Source organism: Dunckerocampus dactyliophorus, chromosome 6 (genome assembly GCF_027744805.1).
Source record: "Dunckerocampus dactyliophorus isolate RoL2022-P2 chromosome 6, RoL_Ddac_1.1, whole genome shotgun sequence".
Classification (NCBI taxonomy): Eukaryota; Metazoa; Chordata; class Actinopteri; order Syngnathiformes; family Syngnathidae; genus Dunckerocampus; species Dunckerocampus dactyliophorus.
The window spans coordinates 16723140-16732030 of NC_072824.1; positions in this window are offsets into that span (position 1 = coordinate 16723140).

Here is an 8891-nt window from a genome sequence, read left to right on the forward strand (position 1 = left end):
TATTTGCATACATTTCCAGTTATCGTACAATATGACAGGCGACTTGTGTTATCAATACACTGTGTGAGTCCAACTGTGTTCGTAACGATAATAACGCTAACCAAGGTTCCACTGTATATTGTAATATATATAGACTTGCCGTGACCTGAAACTTCATGTTAGCTGAACAAACCACAGTGCAGCCTAAGGGCTTTTAAAAAATGTTCATAACTAGATCAGCAACATTTAATATTATATTAATTATCATGTGATTTTGAATATCCCTGAGGTCCTACAATTCGATTCATGGTAAATCGATTCAACTCTGAAGTTGAATCGCTGTCACGCACCACACATCATATGTATTATATCATTTTTTTACTTCTTTTTGCGCTCAAATATTACTTAAACTAGTGCCTATACAGTTTGACACTTCAAATTCCACTATTTCTTATGGGAAAACATGGTTCTAAATACAAACTCAGTCAAGACAGAGCAGGATCATGTTAGAATTAAAGGCTCTGTTGTTATTTTAGTAAATATGTAGGCGTGTTTTCCACCGCTTGTCTTTCCAAGCTGTATCCTGATGTGACCTATGTGACTGCTGTGCTGCTCAATGCTAGACTGTAAAGTTCTGTACTGTTTAGCAAAAGGTTGGAATTTAAGTGTCATGCCAACTGGGTGTAACACCTGCACAAAAAATCCAAAACATGTACACTGACTGCCAACATGTCAAATGTACAGACAAATGATGACCACAAATGCTACGTATATAGAGCAAGGTTGATGTAAAAAAAAAAAGGTTATATACACGCAAAACTAAATGTGTGTAATTAGTGTGGAGTTCTGCAAACCCTTGTATACATCAAATTTGTCTTTGAAAATACAGCTCTAAACGTTTAAACATGCACAAACAACAAACACAAAAGTGCAGTTTACACTGGTTTGTTCATTCTAATTTTTCAGATCACAAGTGTGACATTACTTTAAAAAATACATCACAGGAATTACAATACGTGTCGAGCAGAAGTTACATCGACTGTACTGACTATGCATGTGTTTTGAAGAATTGCATTAGTCATTTTTTTTTTGTCCATCTAACTAGACCTTCATTCTTCCCCCGATCGACAGCTTTTAATGCACTTTCCCTGCTTTATGTCAGAAGAAGTAAAATGACGTTGAGTTTTACATTGTCTGTGTCGCTTAGGTTTTACAGTGTATGGTTTGGAATCCGTGGACTGTGAGAGCAGTGAAGGTGTCAGAGCGGCAACATAGACACTTCAGTAAATAGTAAAAGAAAAGCGGAGCATTGAGGAGGACTTAAAAATGTATAGAATTAATTATGCTACCCAAAACAGCGACTGAACATTAACATCACATGTTTTTTGGGGGGTTTCCCAGGAAGTTTTAAGCTCATACACATACAGTGGAGAGTTTTTTTTTTTAAATAATACTTCTATTAATTTGCACAAACATTTATGTTTGAACACTGAGGTACACTATTTCGCGGTGTAATCATTTAGTGAATATATACTGTAAATATGCCCAGAAGTATTTAGGCAGTGACAAATTTGTATGTTTTTACCTTGGTACACTCCCACAATTGATCTGAAAATAAATAAATAAATAAATGTGTTTGAAGTTTTGAATTTTCAGCCTTAAATTAAGAGGTTTCACCAACATTTAACAACTGTGCATTTACCAGTCAGGAATCACAGACACATTTTTATGTCGATATGTCATCATTTAGTCCCTAAAAATGGACATATTCTAAATACAATGGCTGGACAGTAGTTCCTAAATGGTAAAACAGTACACTTAAATCACTTCTTGATTGTTTTATTTTAACTCCACTGTGGTGGTATCTCTCTGACTGTAACTCTCTGACTGTCCAAACAGACAGACTAGACCTTCTTGTATCAAGAATCTAATAATAATGCTTTGCAAGATACAATTATGTGAAGCGTATACTTGATTTAGTTTCATGTTGGTGTTGATCCGGTGACATCTTTTTGGCAGTGCAGTACAGTAATCCCTTGCCACTTTGCGCTTAGAATTTAGCTTTATTACATCTACTATATTGGGTAATACAAGTGTAAAGGTGACTACAGGGGTGTTGTTTCATGTCCGGAAGGCTCTGATAATGTTAAAAACTGTTTATGCTGAAACTACAAAAAAATTCCATTTATAAATAAGGTATCCTACTTTGCAGAGATTCACTTATCACGGTTGAGTCTGGAACTATCTGGAATTGTGATAAACAAGGGATGACTGTAATGGTATGGTAATTTTATACTAAATCTGATGTGTGAAGGTTGTAACCTTTTGAATCATGTTTTCACAGAACAAACACAGATTGCAGGTTTTACTGTACGCAATGTCCATTTATGCTCTACACACAAGTTTACGTGTGCAAGCATGTCTTTTCTGACAGCAGCCTTACCACATACATATTGCACAATGTTTATATGTTGACTGGAAAGCCTCTGTTTTTTGTCAACGACAGTAGTATAATAGAGAGATGATCCTTGCATGGACTGCGAGGGGCAGATGAGGTTATTGCATCTGGTTGAGCAGGAAAACCTTTTTGTTTGTTTGGTGTGGATCCTTTAATTTGTCCTAAACGCTATCAACCAGTGTGTTTTGTCTATACAGGTTCACGCTCATTCATCAACAGGGAGTCATGTGGATGAGTCATTTCAAATTTGCACCTCTCAAATGTCATCAGAGTAGGTATGGCCGTGACCCGATGGAAGTTCATCTCCCAAGGTTGCCTCCCATCCTGTCCTGTCCTGTGCATTGTCTGGGCTTTGTAACAAGGAAGCGCAGTGAAACACAGAAAAGGGAAGGCTGTGTTTTTACACTCTCAAACTCACATGAAACAACAGTTATTGTTTCATGCGATGATTGCATCAGATTATTTGCATCAAGCTCTAGTCTGAATCTTCAGTGAGCACTGATGATGCAAATCTATCTGACAAGGTGTGGAAAAACTTGAATGATCCCTACTTTGTAAAAGCTGCAATTAAAAAGAAATATTTGAATGAATGCTATATTCATCCATATACATTACAGTATATTCCGAATGTTCATGACGCCGTCATGAGCCTTTCAAAGTTCTGCTTCGGAGTTGAGTGCGGCGGAGTGCCTGGTGAGTAAACTCAGTGAGAAACCATGACGCTGCTCAGCTATTAAGCTTGTTAGCTTCACTAATGAGCAATGGCAACTAAAGCAAGTGGTACTGGGACAGGAACGAATTAAGGGGTTACAACAATTTTATTGCAAATATTGACCTGATGGTGGCACAGGCATCTGTAAAGGTGGGCGGTACGGCCTCTAAATGTATCACATCAACACAGGGAATAATGTGCTAAAAGCCGACCAATTACAGCCGTTTTGTTTCGCATTTAAAATGGAGGAGCATGTGAAAGCTGCTTACCACCGAAGCAGCGCAAGTTTAGCCTACCACATCAACACAAAACACCCAACGTCATTCCTATGTTAGTAGCAATGACATTAGCAACTTAGTGAGCCATGTCAAAGCTCTTCGCCAGACTAAACTCGAAGAGAACACCCCACATATGAGCAAGTCTGCGACCGATAGGCTGACGAATGTTCTTGCCAAGTGGATAGCGATGAACTGTAGGCTGATAAATACAGTGGAAGGTGAGGGGTTAACAGAGGGTTTGCAAACTGCGCCCAATGACTCATCATATGAGACAGGACTACAGTGACGACCACAATCAGCAAGATGTACGATGGTGAAAAGAAAAACAAACTTAAGATTTTGGTTGAGGATTCGCTCAACTATGTTGCTATTACCGGAGATCACTGGACCACAGCTGGTTCAGTGTTCAAAACTTGTATTGCTCGGAAAAGTGTTCTTACTGTTTTTTGATTCGTTAACAAGTGCTTTATATGGACTCAATGCTTTTTTATTATTATTATTTGGCGATTGACAAAAGAACACAAAATGTTCCCCCCCTGTTGTTTGAAGCTAAAGGTTACAGGCAGGGTTTTGGGACTAGTCTCAAATACAGCTGAATGTAAATGGCTAAGACTGCACAGGATTCCGGTTCCGGTTCCTTGTTTCGATTCTGGATTCCGATGCTTTAAAGAGGCACGGTCATAAAAGTTGCGTGGTTTAAATGAGGGTGCTAACTAGACTTATTTTTAGATGAAATGTCTGAAATTCCCCACGATTTTTTTAAGGATATGAACTTTTTTTTATCAACTTTACTATTCATTTTTCACAGATCTATTTTCACAGGAGTGCGCTTTCACGGAAGATGTTGACTTTTAAAAAGCTCACGAAAAAACATTTCCACATATGCTGTTGTTTATGTGTTATTGAGTGTGATGTTGCAGGCACTTAAAACACGCACTAACCTGGGTGCAGAATATCAAACAACGTGTAAACGGTTTGTCTGAGCTAGGAGTCTTAAGCTACCATTTCAGCACTAGTATACTTTGCTGCCTCAATGTTGGTGTTAGCTATTTTTTATGACGGCCTCATTTTGTTCTCGCAAGTAAACAGGATGTAGTGCTGTAGTCCAAAAGTGTGTGGTGCAGGTTGAGAAGGTGTCTTTATTTTTGCTTATTAATTAGGCCGTATCTATTTGATATTAATATTTGACTATTTATTGATATCTCGTGGGTTGGTTTCGCTGATACTTTTGCAGCGATGTCTTTAATGGTCAGCATTTTGACCTCTTTTGGAGATCCATTTTGCTTTATAAAGACTTTCCAGTTATATGTCCATGTTGATTGTATGAAACCTTTTTTTCTCTGCTTGTCTGGCAATGTCAGCATTTTTTTTTTGTCAGATGATCATTAAGGTAGATATTTGTTCCTCTCAACTTTTCCCCTTGTTTTAGTATTTCAGATTTCTGTTTTCTGTTCACAAAGCGTATTATAATAGCAGGTTTCATGTTCTTATTTTTTGTGGGCAGGGGTTGGCATGATTCCATGTCTTGGGTGTCCACTTTTATCCGCTTGCAGTCAAGAAAATCCACTACTTGCATCTCAAGAGAGCCTAGATCAGGCTCAGTGGGTTCTTCATCTGCACAGACTGTCCTTGCGTACGACCTGGGTTTAGTTTCCAAGCCGTTGACTATAATGTCATTCAGTCTTGAATATTGTTCAAGATCTCAGAACCCGACACACCAGTGCAGCTATTCTTTGCCCTTGTCAACATTCTGTTTTTTCAGTTCTTTAATTTCATCCATTAAATTCACTATACGCTTCTGCTGTTTAGAAATGTTAGAAATCTCTTCTGACAAGAAATTAAGACGTTTCCTAATTTCCTCTGTGATTGTGCTTATTTTCTTCAGTCCCATCTCATTTCCTAGTGTAGTGCTGATGTGGCGTGGTGTAGTGTTGTGGTTTGGTGGCTCCCGCTACTGGTTGCTGCTGCTGTAGTGGCGTGGCAGCTCCCATGGGATGTGTCCCAGCTGGGAGACGTCAAGGGCGGGTCAAGAGCAGGTAGCGGGTTGTCGAGCTGGACTACGTGCTAGGCGAGCACGGCTATTCGACTAGCAGGGCGCACTACCAGAACGCCAATCCTTGGTGGTTCAGATGCTGTCACAGGAACACTGGGGAGGACAAACAGCTATGGCCACTACAGTGCGGTGGTTGATAGATGAGTTCGTAGTCAGTCGGCAACGCAATACAGCAGCGTACACGTGAGGGCTCCAGTTAGGGAGCCCACATCGATTAATCAGGCCAGAAGACAGCGACAAGAACTTACCGACACAGGCCCAAAACTAGGCCTGCTGAGGTGGATTTGGCTGTAGTAAGTGTCCCTTTCTCCTTGGCACTCTTGACTTGATCTCAGCATGTCGAAAGGGTTGGTAAGGGAGCAAGATTAAAAAGGAAATGAATGAAATCAATTAACAGATCATAATTAATTTTTCAATCTCTTGACAGAACTAAATAATCCTGCACCAAACTGGTGAAAAAGGCAATCTTAAGAAACACGGCTAGTTGGCGGGCGGCATCAGGTGTGGCTCATCATTCCACCAGGAGTAACTGGAAGACAGAAAAGCAATGTTTAAGGGACATTTAAGGAAACTAGCGTTACCTTCACAATAGTGGTCACGCAGGTTTTGTGGATGCACGTGGGTTTTAATTTGGTGAAAACGGGCCCAAATGGCTCTTTTGATGATAGAGGTTGCCAACCTCACGCTACGACATGTACGTGAATACCAGGCAACCGTGAGTGACATGAACGACAGTTATTTTATTCGGGTCGAATGAAAACTTATGACATTTTTTGTGCAGTTTAATTTGTAATTGTGAAAAATATCGACACTTCCCGCAGAGTCTGTTTTTTAAACCACTGTTGGTAACAAATGCTAGCCGGTGGTGGTGTTCTTATCTTTTTTGGTGATAGTTACAGTCCCTTTAAGCATCATCAAAGGGTGAGTTGTTTTGTGATCTACTTTTTTTTACACTTGCATGACAGTTGAGAATGTTAAAAAACATAACCTTGACTGCCTTTAGCAAGTCTGCCTCTCCCCACGTCCTTCAGCATCTTCAAAGGGTGAGTGGTTTCAATTTATTGTAGCTTTACATACTTTTATTTCACAGTGGTTAACTTGTTTTTACACTCGCATGACAGATAAATTTTAACATTGTTATCTGTCTGTCAATTAGCTGTTTGTTTTGGGTTGTTTACACTTCTGGACAAATACACAATACCCTGCCAGAGGTATTAAGCATACTTAGTATTTACTGTTCTCTTGAGTTGAAGGTTGTGTGTGCATACCGGAGGCTATCTACATTTGCAAAACTCAATAAAAAATCCCATGTTATGCCAGCAGAAATAATTTTGTCACGCAAGTCCTCCATAGGCAGAATTATGTAATCACAACACTGTAGTGTTCCTGTTTTTATGTGTGGGATCACATGCTCGTTTGCCTTCTCAATTACTTCACAGCCCAGGTGACGCGGTTAGCACGTGAATTTGCATGTGTTCTCCGCATAATTAGAGTACAGACAAATGCTAACGCGGGATTGGTGCCACACTTGGATTTACAAGAAAGGCCTCTCTGTTGCTTCACTGAGAGGCGTCACATTGCAAGTCCGCCCAGTGTTGGGTGACTGCATTGTCCGTGGTTTCCACCTCCCTGTCGTTCTCTTGCCTCGCCACTCACCATAGAGGGTGGAGGAAGAAAATAGCTTTTCACTGATGCTTCAGTTTGCACAGGAACTCAGAGAACAGGGCTAGTCTGAGTGCTCTGACTCTGAGTGCTTTTCATGACCTGAGTCATTCCTCAGCAACAAGCAACTTGCACAAAAGTGCCACAGCGGCTTGTTACTTGCACCGCTGCTACCACCAGTACGCAGGGGGAGGGTGCCACGGAAGTTTTATTATCGGGGAAGCTTTTTTTTGTGAGTTTTTGTTTTAGTGTCAAACATCTCTAAAGAGTCTCTTTAAAGCCCTATCTATTTTCCTGCCTTTTTTCCTGGTTGCTGTTCTATGTAAATAATCCTAGAATAGTGAGAACGAACTTGTCCTGGAAATACACTCTGGTTCCAAATTTTAAGACTAGTTGCAAAAATTGCAAGAATTTACATTTTGCACTGTTAAATCTTAAGGAGGTTTTAAGTAGAGCTTCAAAATGAGGAAACGGGAGTAAGACAAATACATTTTTGAGTAAGAAAGTTGTTGCAAACAACCATTAAAGTGAAATATGCTGTTGATCAGCTGATCACAGCCTTAAAAATGAAACATTTTGGCAAAAATGTGGATTAAATGTCATTTTCTGTCAGGTATTCACGCTGTCATGATCTCTTGATGGCAAAGGCAAAAGAGCTTTCCCTCTTTGAACTCGGTCGGATTGTTACTGGTGCCGAGTGCAGTCCAATAACCATCAGATAGCATCTGTGAGAGAAGGGTTTTAAGAACAAAAAATGTCTTCAAAGGCCTCATCTCCTTCAATGCCACAAAATCGCCAAAATTTGCCAGCGAGCACCAAACATGGGACATTGAAAAGTGGAAGAAATGTTTATTCTCTGAAAAGAAAAAAGAACAAAATGTAACCTTGACGGTCCTGATGGCTTCCAATGTTACTGGCATGACAAGGAGGTCCCACCTGAGATGTTTTCCACACGGCCCAGAGGAGGGGGCGCCATCATGATATGGAGTGCTTTTTCTTTCAATGGAAAAATGGAGCTTACGGTTGTGCAGGGGCATCAAACGGCAGCTATGTGGCGATGGTGCAGGGGGCATCCCTCATGAGTGAAGGCCCTCGTCTGTGTGGTAATGACTGGGTTATTCAACAGGACAACGCTGCAGTTCACAATGCCCACCTCACAAGGAACTTCTTCCAGAGGAATAACCTCGCTCTTTTGGACCATGCTGTGTGTTCTCGTGATCTAAATCTAACTGAGAACATTTAGGGATGGATGGCAACGGAAGTTTACAAAAATGGACATCAGTTCCAGACAGTGGATGCCCTCAGTGAAGCCATCTTCACCACCTGGAGCAACATTCCCACTAGCCTGCTGGAAACACTGGCAAAGCATATTCAGGCAAGAACATACTCAAGTATACAAGAACATTACATTATTCTATAACATTACATTATTATTACATTATTAAATAACAGTTATTATATCACAACAACATTTTGTTCTTACATGCAGTTGTATCAAATAAGATGGGGTTAAAAGTAAAGAAGATTCAGGTTGGAACTTTTCTGCGTGGAGTTCTCCACATGCAAGTGTGGGTTTTCTGTGGGTGCTGCAGCTTCCTCCCAAATCCCAAAAACATGCACTTTAGGTTAATTTTAGACTCTAAATTGTCCACAGATGTAAATCTGAGTGTGAATGGTTGTTGTATATATACAGTATGACCTGTGATTGATTGGTGGTCATTCGAGGGTGTACCAAACCTCTCACCCAAA